The sequence below is a fragment of the Astatotilapia calliptera genome, chromosome 3 (genome assembly GCF_964374335.1).
Source record: "Astatotilapia calliptera chromosome 3, fAstCal68.1, whole genome shotgun sequence".
NCBI classification, from domain to species: Eukaryota; Metazoa; Chordata; class Actinopteri; order Cichliformes; family Cichlidae; genus Astatotilapia; species Astatotilapia calliptera.
In genome coordinates, this window is record NC_137424.1 from 47,309,098 (window position 1) to 47,321,701 (window position 12,604).

The window sequence follows — 12,604 nt, forward strand, 5'->3', positions numbered from 1 at the left end:
GACTCTCCTGGACCAATTGTTGTTTTTTGTGCTCACCCTCAATATTTGAACCCGTAACACAACACAGTTTAAAAAGAATACATTTTAAAAAGAGCAGCAAAAAAGGCATAAATAGCATAAAATCTAAGTTCTAAAACAAACTCCAGTCACATTTGTTCGGGTAGATAGCAGCAGTCCTTTCACAGAAGGAATACTTTCACTACACACACATCAACATTACTGCTTCATATATTTACATTTGAGCTCATTTTAAATACTTCATATTCTATTTCTTTCATCATTATTTTTTTTTAAATATTTGATTATAAAAAATATGAATCAAAAAGCTTAAACAGTGTGTGAGAGGGGCACGCCCATTAAAAGAGAGAGAGAGAGAGAGCTATCCTATGAGCATGAAAAGAAGTGGAGGTTTCAGTGACAGTAACCGACTGTGGGACACAAGATGGCAGTAATGTAAAGGATCACTTTACTGGGACCAAACAGCAAAGCAGGCTTCTTCATCGTATTTCTACCTTTTCTCGTATATCTTCTTCTTCTTATCCCTGCGAAGTGTATAATAAAATAATAATAATAAAATGTCTTAAACACCAATATGAGGACAAGCTATCAAGTGTAGTATCACTCAGTTACATCTCTTTTGCTTTGTTAGGCTGCAGTTTAACATCTATAAAAAATATGTGCATCAGGAAACCTAACAAGAAACACAAATGTGCTTACAATATTCATACAGTGTTTGAAGACTGTCCCATTTTAACATCAGTTCAAGTTAGATTTCTGAAATATTTCCCCCTTTGGAAGAGGCTCACTGTGTGGTTTATTAAGATAAGATAAGATAAGATAAGATAAGATAACTCTTTATTGTCATTGCACAGTCATACATAGTACAGTAGTACAATGAAATTGGAAAAACTGTCCTACGTCGGCACTACATATAACACAACACGACACGATATGACACATCACAACGTAACAAACAACACAACACAGTATATTAACTTAGTATAAAAAAGAAGAATAAGTGTATGTGTATTAAAAACAACAACAACAACAACAACAACAAAAAAAAAAACCCCACTCATTCTGCAATAATGCAGCAGCTACTTGTCAAGAAAGAGAGACAAACAGAGAGAGGGGGCAGGACTTCATTTTTGTTTGAGGACTCTATTTCTATTTGTTTTAGCTCATTCACTTCCTGTGGCTGAATTTGTGACCAAAGCACAATTTCACCTGAATGGAAAGATTTGTATCACCGTGCATTAGTGTAATGCAATAACTTACATTAGTAAAGCTCAGCTTTGTCAGTTGAGATAAAAATTAAATAAAGGTTATGTGTAAATTCAATGAAGAAGCTCTATAATCACACACACCCACATTGTCAAGCTGATTGCGACATCACTGGTCTTGTCCAATCATCTTTCTGCCACCCTTCTTAAGACAAATCAGCCTTCAGTCCACGTACTTTAAATGTCACTGCACATCTATCATTCTCACTTGCAGATGCCTTCATAATGATCGTCTGAATATATGGACAATAAAGAACTGTGGCCTGACCTGACTGTTGAGCAGGCCAGAGAGCTGTACATAGTTCTATGTACAGCTCGACCTGAAACTGCAATAAATTGTTTCAGAATCCCATTTGGACCTTAAATTTTGCATTTCACTTAGTGAGTCATTCAAAACTACATTGTTAAGTTTAGAAAAGGGAAAGAAAATTCTAATTTAATTCCATATTCCTCCTTTAGTGCTGTGAAATGGTCAGCATATAACTAGCTAAATTTCATCATCTGTAATATAACAGAACCCTGTTATTAGTGTTGGTTTATACAGTACAAGAATTTCCCACCCAATTATGTCTTCATTACTTAGGAATTCTGCTTTCCTGCTGACTTGCTCTAAAATTACACATCTAAAACACAAGATGGTGCCGAGGCTCTTCAACTTCAGTTTTCATTAAAAAAAAATTATTGTATCTTATGTTTAGACTTCACTACTAGTTCACTATATCTGTGGTTCATTCAATATACACAAAATGCAATTTTTTTTTATTCAAACAGGGTTTTAGTGGGCAAGAGAATCAAATAATAGACATGGACATGAATATTGTAAACTAAAGCTCGTTTAACTTATGGAAAAAAAGCATTGAAACTACATTTCAATTCAAAACAGAGAAACAAAAATAATATCCCTGGCCAAAATTGGGCAGACTTAAAAATAAAGTGCTATTTTAAGTACTTTAAGTACATTTTCAAATGGTATTGTCTTTAAATAATAACACTAAAAATTTCAGCATAAATGCAGTTTTTCCTTCTTAAAAGAATAAGGCAGTGTTGTGGAAGTTTTCCATTTAATAAAGCCTGCAGACAAGCTAAACCAAGCTTAGTGAGAGAATGCATCATCGCGGGACAGACGATCAGCAGAGTCTGTAAGGCTACGTCCACACTAGCCCCGATAGATTTGAAAACGGCGTTGTCATCTGAAAACGCTCCACGTCCACACTAGCATTTTCAGTTGTTTTCACAGAGTTGTGCGTCCACATTGAAACGGACGAAAACGCTTACGTTCCAGTCCTGGGGATTAAAGAATTTGAAGAAAAGCTATACGGAGCATGAATAAACAGATATTAATCTTTAACAGCGCTGTCAAAATTGAAAGCAATCAAAACAACTGCTGTATAAAGCACTCCGCTATCTTTGTTTAATTGGTCACATGACTGTATCACATGACTAAAATGCATCATCGATTTAGAAAGTCTGCGTTTTGGAGTGTCCACACTGTGACCGGACAGCTCTGTTTTGAAATGTTTGTGTTTTTGAGAGCGTTTCCAGGACAGACAGCTGTGGGTGGGTCCCTTCTCAACTGGCCCACCACTGCAGCGGGCAGTCTGTCTCGCTGATGGCAGTTTCTGCTCTGTACAAACTCAGGGCCGTTTTACACTGGGCTTCCTCATCTGAATCAGAGTCTGAAGACAGAGGAGGAGGCTCTTTGTCTTTGTTGGCTCCTTTGTGGTGGCATCTTTACACTGTTCCTGCAGCAGGGCCTCAAGGCTGGGCCAAACCTCTTCTCGCTCTCGCTCTCTAGTGAAGACTGCCTAAACCAAGACCAAGACAATACCAAGACCAGAGGGTTACAGACCGAGTCAAGACCAAGACAAAGTTGAGACAAGACCAAGACAACAAAGTCTTTAAACCGCAGCCAGATGCTGCTTCGTTTACGGGTGTCGGGCATATTTATGTGTTTTTGCAATGCACTCGCACAGCCCTCCTCACTGCTGTCCACTGTCTCACTCAGAAGAGGATAGACCCATGCTCTACTTGACTGTCGCGTCTCTCACCCTCTCTGTTTTTCACATAATGATATTATCCTATATCCTCATATGTGATTGGCCACAATATGGAGGGATTGGAGCCACTGTGTGAGAGCTGAGCAGCGAAAGGAAATTAAGTGAGGAGCCGGCTCTCGCTCAATGGAAGTCGACTCTGATTCACTACAAAGCACTCTCTAAGCACGGGTCTTAGAGCTAATGCTTTTACGCATGACACATTATTGTATGTTACGTTGTGTGTGTCATGGATACTGTTGACTCCAAATCTCCCGACCACTATGTCGATCTGAGACAGCAAGACCGAGACAGTGAGACCAAAACAAGACCAAAGTCCATCGAGACCAAGACAAGACCAAGACCATGTAAAAGTGGAGTCTCGAGACATCCAACTCTAATAGCTACATGGTTGGGATAGGTCCTTTGTGAAGGCAGTCTTAGGGTAAGTCCACACTAATACGTTTTCGTTTGAAAGCGCATCTTTTTCTCTCTGTTTTGGCCTCCCGTCAACAGTGAAGGAAAAAAGCAACGTTTTGTAAATGCATACATTTGAAGACGGTGCTTTCGCGTCGCAGTGTGGACAGCAAAAATGGAAACTTTTTGAAAACAATGACACATTTTAGTCATGTGATGCAGTCAAGTGACCAATTAAACTGAGATAGCGGAGGGCATTATACAGCAGTTGTTTTGTTTGCTCTCAATTTTGACAGCCCTATTAAAGATTAATATTGGTTTGTAGATGGTTCAGATAGCTTTTGTTCCTAATCCTTTAATTCTTACTCGCAGCAACAACTCCACCTCCTTCTTAGTCCATTTAAAAAACTCGGTGCTTTTCCTCGACATTTTGCTGCGATGTTTCAAAGAGCCGGAAAGTAAATAAGCAGCAGACAGAAATGAGGCAGGTCGAATCTTCTTGTGTTTCACACATGCGCAGGACTGGAACGTTAGCGTTTTCGGCTGATTCAATGTGGACGCACAACTCTGTGAAAATGACTGAAAAAGATAAAATGGACGCGGAGGGTTTTCAGACGACAATGCCGTTTTCAAATCTATCCGGGCTTGTGTGGATTTAGCCTTAACCCTTTACAGCCGATCGGAGCGGGCACGCTCTGTTTTGCGTAACTATTTTTAAATCCCGGTAGCTCTGCAACCACTTAAGCTAGCACAATAATTTTTTTTGCATATGAAACTGGAGGAGTTGTACTTACATCTTATGCCATCAGCTTGTCCTAGGTCACAGTTTCCTTCCACATATAGCTTTGCAAAAACTGCATAAAAATCACTTGCAGCAACAAAAACATGATATTCCAGAAACACGCTTCGCCGATCCATCAGCTGTTTGTAACACTTCCTACGTCCATCAGCGCAAACTATCACATGACCGCATGACCTGCCCGAAACCGGAAGTGACGTCATTTTGCGGAAATGTAGTTTTTTACGATCGGGCCCTTATGAGCTTGTGTTTTACTTGTTATGTGTTTTAAAAAGTTATGTTTGAGTTTATGACTTTCTGTGTCGTTTCTGGGATGCTTAGGACTCATATTGCACTGCTGGAAATAGTTTATTTTGATGCATATGCTGTTATTTTGCAAATTTGCACTATAATATTTATTTTCGTTTTTCCTGCAGTATATAAAAATTGGTGTATTTCAAAAATAAAACTATGAAGACACTCAAAATAAATTTCCTGTGGTGGGAAACTAGTTTGTGTAACTTTTTTGTATTTACAGTTTTGAGGGATAAGCCTCTTAAATTTCTCTAACTAGAAATATATGTTAAAAAAACAAAAACGATTTTCAATTTTTTTGTAGTTTATTGCACTTTTTTGCAATTTATGTAATTACTATGCACCTAATGCAGACATATTATTAAAGTTTGGGCTATAATGGTTGTATTGATGTATAGCAACTTGAAATGCTCCCAAAAATGGCTCCACAGCATGTAAAAATATAATATAAGCTCTTGGCGGACTTGGTTCTATGGTAGGTCTTAAAGGGTTAAATTTCACTATGTAGTTTGATCGTTGCAGACCTCCATGGTGTGATGTGGGTGGCAGAAAACAGGTAAAACCACTGAACATGAGACATATGTCTCACATCCAAGAAGCTCAGGCCCAAACCTGTAGTAGTTCAAGAAAGTAATTATTAATCTACACACTAACTGTCAACTATAGAACTTTTTGAAGAAACAGTAAGAATAAGTTAAAAAATAGTTTTATTTGCCTGCATGGCTCCAGGACAGTCACCAGCTTTTGGAGAAGCAGCCTCTTGATTCTTTAGTGGACGAGAAACCATATCCAGTGTTGAAAACTGGTTGTGGATGTGAGGTTTTTAACCCTTTACAGCCGATCGGAGCGGGCACGCTCTGTTTTGCGTAACTATTTTTAAATCCCGGTAGCTCTGAAACCAAGTAAGCTAGCGCAATAATTTTTTTTGCATATGAAACTGGAGGAGTTGTACTTACATCTTATGCCATCAGCTTGTCCTAGGTCACAGTTTCCTTCCACATATATGTAGCCAAGTGAACTAATACTACGCATGGAAAGGGTTTAAAAAGAGGGAATTGTGTTTTTGACTGGTTGCCTGTCTACCGGAGGTCTGTTGTAGGGTTGTCATGGTGATGACTAGACCTCGCGTTTTGGGGGTATACTGTCCCTTTAAGAGCCGCCGTAAGCCAGAGCACGCATGCACTCAAGTTTGTGTCACACTGAGCGCTGTGAGCGGGAGCACTGGAGAGTTAGAGACTGCAAAAGATTCTGTGGCTAGCTACACACGAGGTAAATGTGCTAAAAAGTGTAGCATACTGCAAAATATTGTCACCAGTGTTGTAGTAGACTGTAATTAGCTAAGTTTCTTTAGCAATGACTCCATGTTTGTGACCATTTCTGTACAGTTCTTAACGCGCGACGGGTGCATGTTTAATGGTCACGTGCTGTGAAAGGGACTGAAGAGCGGGTTGGCGTGAGTAGTTACAGTGTCCTAACAGATTTCAAAGTTGTTAAGTTTACTTTTACTCACTTTGCATAACTCTGTATGTTTCTGTTTGATTCAGAGGGGAGATCACTTGCTGTGTGATTCCTGCGTGTGTACTTGTCCTAGCACAGTAGCTGTGTGGAGAAACCGAAGTGAGTTCATGATGTTCTCCCATAGAAATGTATGTTTAAAAGAGAGTTTACAGTGCACTTTATTGCCAGTTGACCTGCGAAGTTGTGGGATGTAAACAATGTGTTTATTTGTTTTGTTTTCTCTTTTTTTGTTGTATTTGTTTCTTGACAGGTCACTACTGTTGTCTATACTGTTTGGATTTAACATGTACATATGATAGTTACTGTTGTCTCAGACCCTGAAAGGCAGTTTAGGCTGAGCCAGTGGAATAGTTAAATTTTGCCGTTTCACTCAAAACTACAGAATTAAAACTGTGCTCCTCCGAGTACAGTCGGAGAATAAAAAAGCCCACAAAAGAGTATTTCCTGTGTCCTGTCTCATTCCCCATGACCGGGCCACATATAGCTTTGCAAAAACTGCATAAAAATCACTTGCAGCAACAAAAACATGATATTCCAGAAACACGCTTCGCCGATCCATCAGCTGTTTGTAACACTTCCTACGTCCATCAGCGCGAACTATCACATGACCGCATGACCTGCCCGAAACCGGAAGTGACGTCATTTTGCGGAAATGTAGTTTTTTACGATCGGGGCCTTATGAGCTTGTGTTTTACTTTGTTATGTGTTTTAAAAAGTTATGTTTGACTTTATGACTTTCTGTGTCGTTTCTGGGATGCTTAAGACTCATATTGCACTGCTGGAAATAGTTTATTTTGATGCACATGCTGTTATTTTGCAAATTTGCACTATAATATTTATTTTCGTTTTTCCTGCAGTATATAAAAATTGGTGTATCTCAAAAATAAAACTATGAAGACACTCAAAATAAATTTCCTGTGGTGGGAAACTAGTTTGTGTAACTTTTTTGTATTTACAGTTTTGAGGGATAAGCCTCTTAAATTTCTCTAACTAGAAATATATGTTAAAAAAACAAAAACGATTTTCAATTTTTTTGTAGTTTATTGCACTTTTTTGCAATTTATGTAATTACTATGCACCTAATGCAGACATATTATTAAAGTTTGGGCTATAATGGTTGTATTGATGTATAGCAACTTGAAATGCTCCCAAAAATGGCTCCACAGCATGTAAAAATATAATATAAGCTCTGGCGAACTTGGTTCTATGGTAGGTCTTGAAGGGTTAAAGTATTTAAAGTGTACAAAATAAAATGTTTTATAAATGTGGCTTGCACTATTAGTGTTTAATAGTCATTAAAACTAGAAAAGTGCTGCATAAACCCCACTCTGTGGTATTTCTTCTGAAACTGAGATGTTATTTGATCCTGAGCTTCTGTCTCTTGGCAGAAAAGGGGAAACACCTGTTAGGTTTTGTATTGTTGATTGTCATTTATGCTTAGAAATATTTAACCATATATGCTTAGAGGTGTATAATCATTTGTAGATTGAAAGAATGTCTCATTCTAGGAGGTCTGTAACAACTCTGTGTAGCATGAAGAGGGGGGTGCGTTCACTCCTCTACAGAGTGTTCTGGCATAGATCACACACCTCCTAGGAGAGGTCGTATCTTCTCTTGCTGATATATGGTATAGCAAACACACGTATATCTCTTTAAGTATAAGAGCCTTTTGTTCAGATGGACCCGCTAGACTCCTGGCACCAGCTTTGGGGAGTCTTCACAGGGTCACATCTTGACCTCACACAAATCACACACACACACACACACACACACACACACACACACACACACACACACACACACACACAGGCAAGGTACTCTTTGTGTGTATGTAGACGTCATATGTTAATGAACCTATGCATATTCATGTAACCTCAATAAAAGAGTAGTGTTACGGGAGAACGGACGAGAGCAACTGGGGTCAAGCGAAGGAACAGCGTTTGTCCGGTTCTCTCCCGTGCACGAGAAACATGAAGAACTTTGCCTACTTTGTGTCTTGCTTGCTGTGTAATTATATTGTCCTCAACGTTCCAGCGAATAGGTTCAAGCTACAAACCTATCAACCCACTGCCCATGAGTTATGCTGTTTGTACTAAATGGGTGTGCTCTGTTATATATATATATATATATATATATATATATATATATATATATATATATATATATATATATAAAATACATACAATAATATGTGCATCAGGAAACCAAACAAGAAACAAATATAGCATTCATACGGTGGCTCTGTTTGCAGCTTTGCTCTGCTCTCCAAACATCAGACTGACAATGTTTTGTATGTGGTCAGCTCAAACAGGTGTACATTTTGGATTTGCTTTAATAGTTCTCAGTGGAAACAGTTTATAAAAGAGTCAGACAGTGTTTTATTTTACATTTCAGTTTTGATTTTAAAAACATTACTCACATTCTCCAGGAACCAGCCCACTGTGTTGTCACTGACACAGCTTACATCACCATGAAAACAGCAGCACGAGTAATCTGAGAGAGAGGGCAGGACTTCCTCTTGCTTCATGCCCACTTCTGGTTAAGGACACTATTTCTGTTTTGCATTAGTGTAATGAAATACTTTAAATGAATCAAGCTCAGCTTTGTCAGTTAAGAAAACCTTAATATTGTATGAATCTGTTTTCTTGGTTGTTTATAAAGTTCTGTACGTAACATAACCTAAACACTTCACATTTAAAAGTTATCCTGAAATTGTGATCTTATTTTGCCTTTTTAGCTGCTCAGTCACGCTGATATTTGTATAATAAAACTTACTGTTTGTCTATTTTTTTCGGTTTAGTTTTTATATTACAGGCCTTTTCATAAAGAAAGTACCTGATGTTTCTGCAGCAGCAGGAGAGTATAAAGATGTCACACCATACAGTGGTCAGATCTTGTTAAGTTGCTATTTCTGTGTAAAAGGAAGGAAGCTGAGAGAAGAAGTTTAAAAAGTCTTTGTTTCCTTCTCAGCTCTTTGGTATCTGCTGTGCTGCTGCTTCACTCTCTCTCTTTACAGAAAGTTGTAGAAGTTTTCAGACGTGTCACTGCTGGATGTGAGGATGGGAGCCACTTTGCTCTGTGAGCTGGGCCTATTCTGTGAGTACATCACATCTATTACATCTATTGTTTGATTAATACTGATCCATAAACATGTTTTAGTGAGAAGAACAGAGTATGAGTTATTTGTACTATTTCAGGTCATGTGATCAGAAGACTCATGTTTTGTTATAAACATGTTGTTTGATGGTTCACTCTAATCTGAGTCGGTGTGTGGAGCTGGTTTAGTTTATCTAAGATTTATTGTCATGGTTTGCTGTGTGGCAGGCAGGATGTTGGACCCAAGTGTAGGACTCGTAAACAGAGGAGTAAACTCAAAACGATAGCTTTAACGCTGGAAAACTTCTCATCCAAATACAAAGCAAAACTAGAAACTCAAACACTAGAAAATAAACCGGAAACTGAAAACTAGGAATTGACTTGGAACAGGAAAGAAACACACAGCATTATGAGTGTGCGACATGACAAATGACAGAAAGAAACACAGGACTTAACCCTCTGGGGTCCTGGTATAATTGGCTGTTGTTGACTACTTTTGATTTTACTTCTATATTTCACCTTTAAAAGCTGTTTATCTTGCTTCGTTTGGTATCATTATTTTCAGCACAACCTTAAATATCTGAAATTTGAGGGTTTTTTTCATTTTGGTATACTATATTAGCACAATTGATCTAAATCCAGACAAAAAATTCAAAATCCGAGTAGAAAAAAGTTATATTTTTTACTGTAAAACCCACAAACATGTTTAACGAATCATTTTCATAACTTGAAATGCAAATAGAAATTCTACATTTCTAGAAAATTATGCACAAGTTTTGCAAACAAAGTTCTTTAATACCATTTACCTAAAAATGCAGCCAAGGCCTCAGGCGTTTTTTATATAACCATTTAAATCTATTTACAGAACAATCAGGTGTGCTGCATCAAATAAGAAGGCACACAAATTACTTGTGCCACTTCAAAAAAAATAGTTTATGTTCAGTATGAGACAGAGGAGAACACCACAGGCCTAAACCCTGCAGGTCTGACAGCAGGAGGTGCATCAGTCCAGTTGTCCATGTGGAGACAGCGTTTACACTGGAATCTGCCTTTGGTGACTTTTTTGGAGCAACACAGGCGGGACAAATCAGACCTAACAACACAAGGGAAGCAATACCAGACACACTGCACACAGGACAGGGGATATCAAAATAAAACAGGAAACATACGACAGGCACAGAGGCACGACGTTGACACTGAACAGAGAGAACACGAAGCACAGGCACAGGAGTGACAAACTGCGACATGAGACACGACTGACTGGGGAACATGAAAATAAACATGAAGAGCACACACATTCTGTAGACATAGATAAATACATGTCTATCCATAGCTGGACTGGCCATCGGGCATACCGGGCATTGCCCGGTGGGCCGCTGGCGATTTTTTGTTTTTATGGGCCGATGGATTTTTTTTTTTTTTTTAGGAAGGGTATATATAATGAAAGGTGTTGGATTGGCCAATTGGTCATGATCGACTCTGGGCTGGACCAATTACAGCCGAGGAGGCTGGATGCACCCTCCCCCTTGTTTAACAATCACGTGATTTTCGCGCATTGCATGCCGGGAACTCGTGGCAAAACAATCCAATCAAACAAATCAAATGCAAACATTTGCAGCACCGCAAAACGTTCATTCTCCGGTTCCAATACCTTCTTTTTTTTTTCTTTGCCGCACAAAAAAGGAATGTACAAAACAAAAGGAGAACAATGCCGGTCAGAACAAAGACAGACTCGACGAAAAGACAAAGAAAAGATACGAGGAAAAAATCAAAGGAGTGAAAGAGTGGACAAAAGACGTCAGCGTGCTGCCCAACTTTCACCACGCTCAGATTTATAATTATACGCTTCTTGGAGTGAGTGCATACACTCATGAAGTTTAGTAACTTCAGGTCACTGCAACAAGCCCAGGTACAGTTTACCGACGGATGGGTGCAGGACCTTGAAATGCACCGTGTAGAACGAAAGACTATTGTACATATCATAAGTTTACCAGTCTCACAAATCGTCTTCATAAATACACATTCATTAACAGTTTATTAATATAACCTTTGAGCTCAACGGTAATTAATTAGTAGTGGAAATAATTTCTGGTAGTGTAACAGTGTTTATGTGGTATTATTCCACTTGCCACAAATATCAGTGTAATGGGGAAACAGCGCCCCCCCCTCTCGGTGTGGCTGGCTGCAGTAATCGCTGCCAGTCTGCCGTAGCCATACGCCATACGAGAGGTGAGTTGTATTGTTCCGCACACAATATAGCTAAGTAGTACAGACACATAAAACATGTTTGATTAGCTGACGAGCACCGAGTGTAATAAGTGCTTAGTGGACACATGTCCAACACCAGTTTTATGTACTTTTCATTTGTTTATTAATGTGTGAAACTGTATGCTAAAGCGGAATGCTAATGAGATGTTCTGCCGTAGTGTGCTGTGCGGAGTGGTGTGTGGCGAGCCTGTGCACTGATAATACACCGTTGTTTCCATTCAGGTACATCGTTTGTTGCTGTTATTTTATTGTATATTAGAAATTGTAATATTGCTGCAGTAATCGCTGCCAGTCTGCCGTAGCCATACGAGAGTGTGCTGTGCGGAGTGGTGTGTGGCGAGCCTGTGCACTGATAATACACCGTTGTTTCCATTCAGGAAATAAAGTGGCAACGATCGATCAGAGACTCCTTGTCTTTTTAAAAACACTACACAACGCAGAGTCGAGGAGTCTGTTTGGGCCGAACTGTTGCAGCGGGATGAAGCAGAAACCGGTTACAGTAGCATTACAGAAATGTAGCAGTGACAATAATATTGTATGTTGTAATCGCAATGGACAATTAGTGATACAAAACAACTGTTTTATCCTGTGAATAAAAGTATATGTTTTTGTCAGTGTACCATGGTTATAACAGAAGCGAAACGCAATAGTGTGTCAGAACAATTCACTATTTATGCACAATAAACACAATAAATAAAGGAGCATAGCGCGACAATTTCTGTTCAGCGCCAGACTTGCTTGTAACCTATATCACCAATTATGTTAAGAAAAATGACGTATTAACTACTAAAAAACTCTGACCTTTGAGGGAATGCTTGGAGCAGACTAACCTGTGAGCTGGAGTGTTCTGAGATGTTATATTTGGTATATCCAGACCATCCGTCGGCTCTTACTTC

General features: G+C 38.9%; 2 long non-coding RNA genes across 2 annotated transcripts; both read left to right on the plus strand.

The window, feature by feature from the left end:
- Positions 1–5,956: 5,956 nt before the first annotated feature.
- On the plus strand, positions 5,957–6,784 carry LOC113019212 (uncharacterized). The gene is made up of 4 exons (XR_013902619.1): positions 5,957–6,095; positions 6,212–6,279; positions 6,371–6,443; positions 6,595–6,784. It is a non-coding gene; the product is annotated as an uncharacterized LOC113019212 (long non-coding RNA).
- Positions 6,785–10,429: 3,645 nt separating this feature from the next.
- Positions 10,430–12,325, plus strand: LOC145425448 (uncharacterized). Its single transcript, XR_013906135.1, has 2 exons — positions 10,430–11,930; positions 12,086–12,325. It is a non-coding gene; the product is annotated as an uncharacterized LOC145425448 (long non-coding RNA).
- Positions 12,326–12,604: the final 279 nt, after the last annotated feature.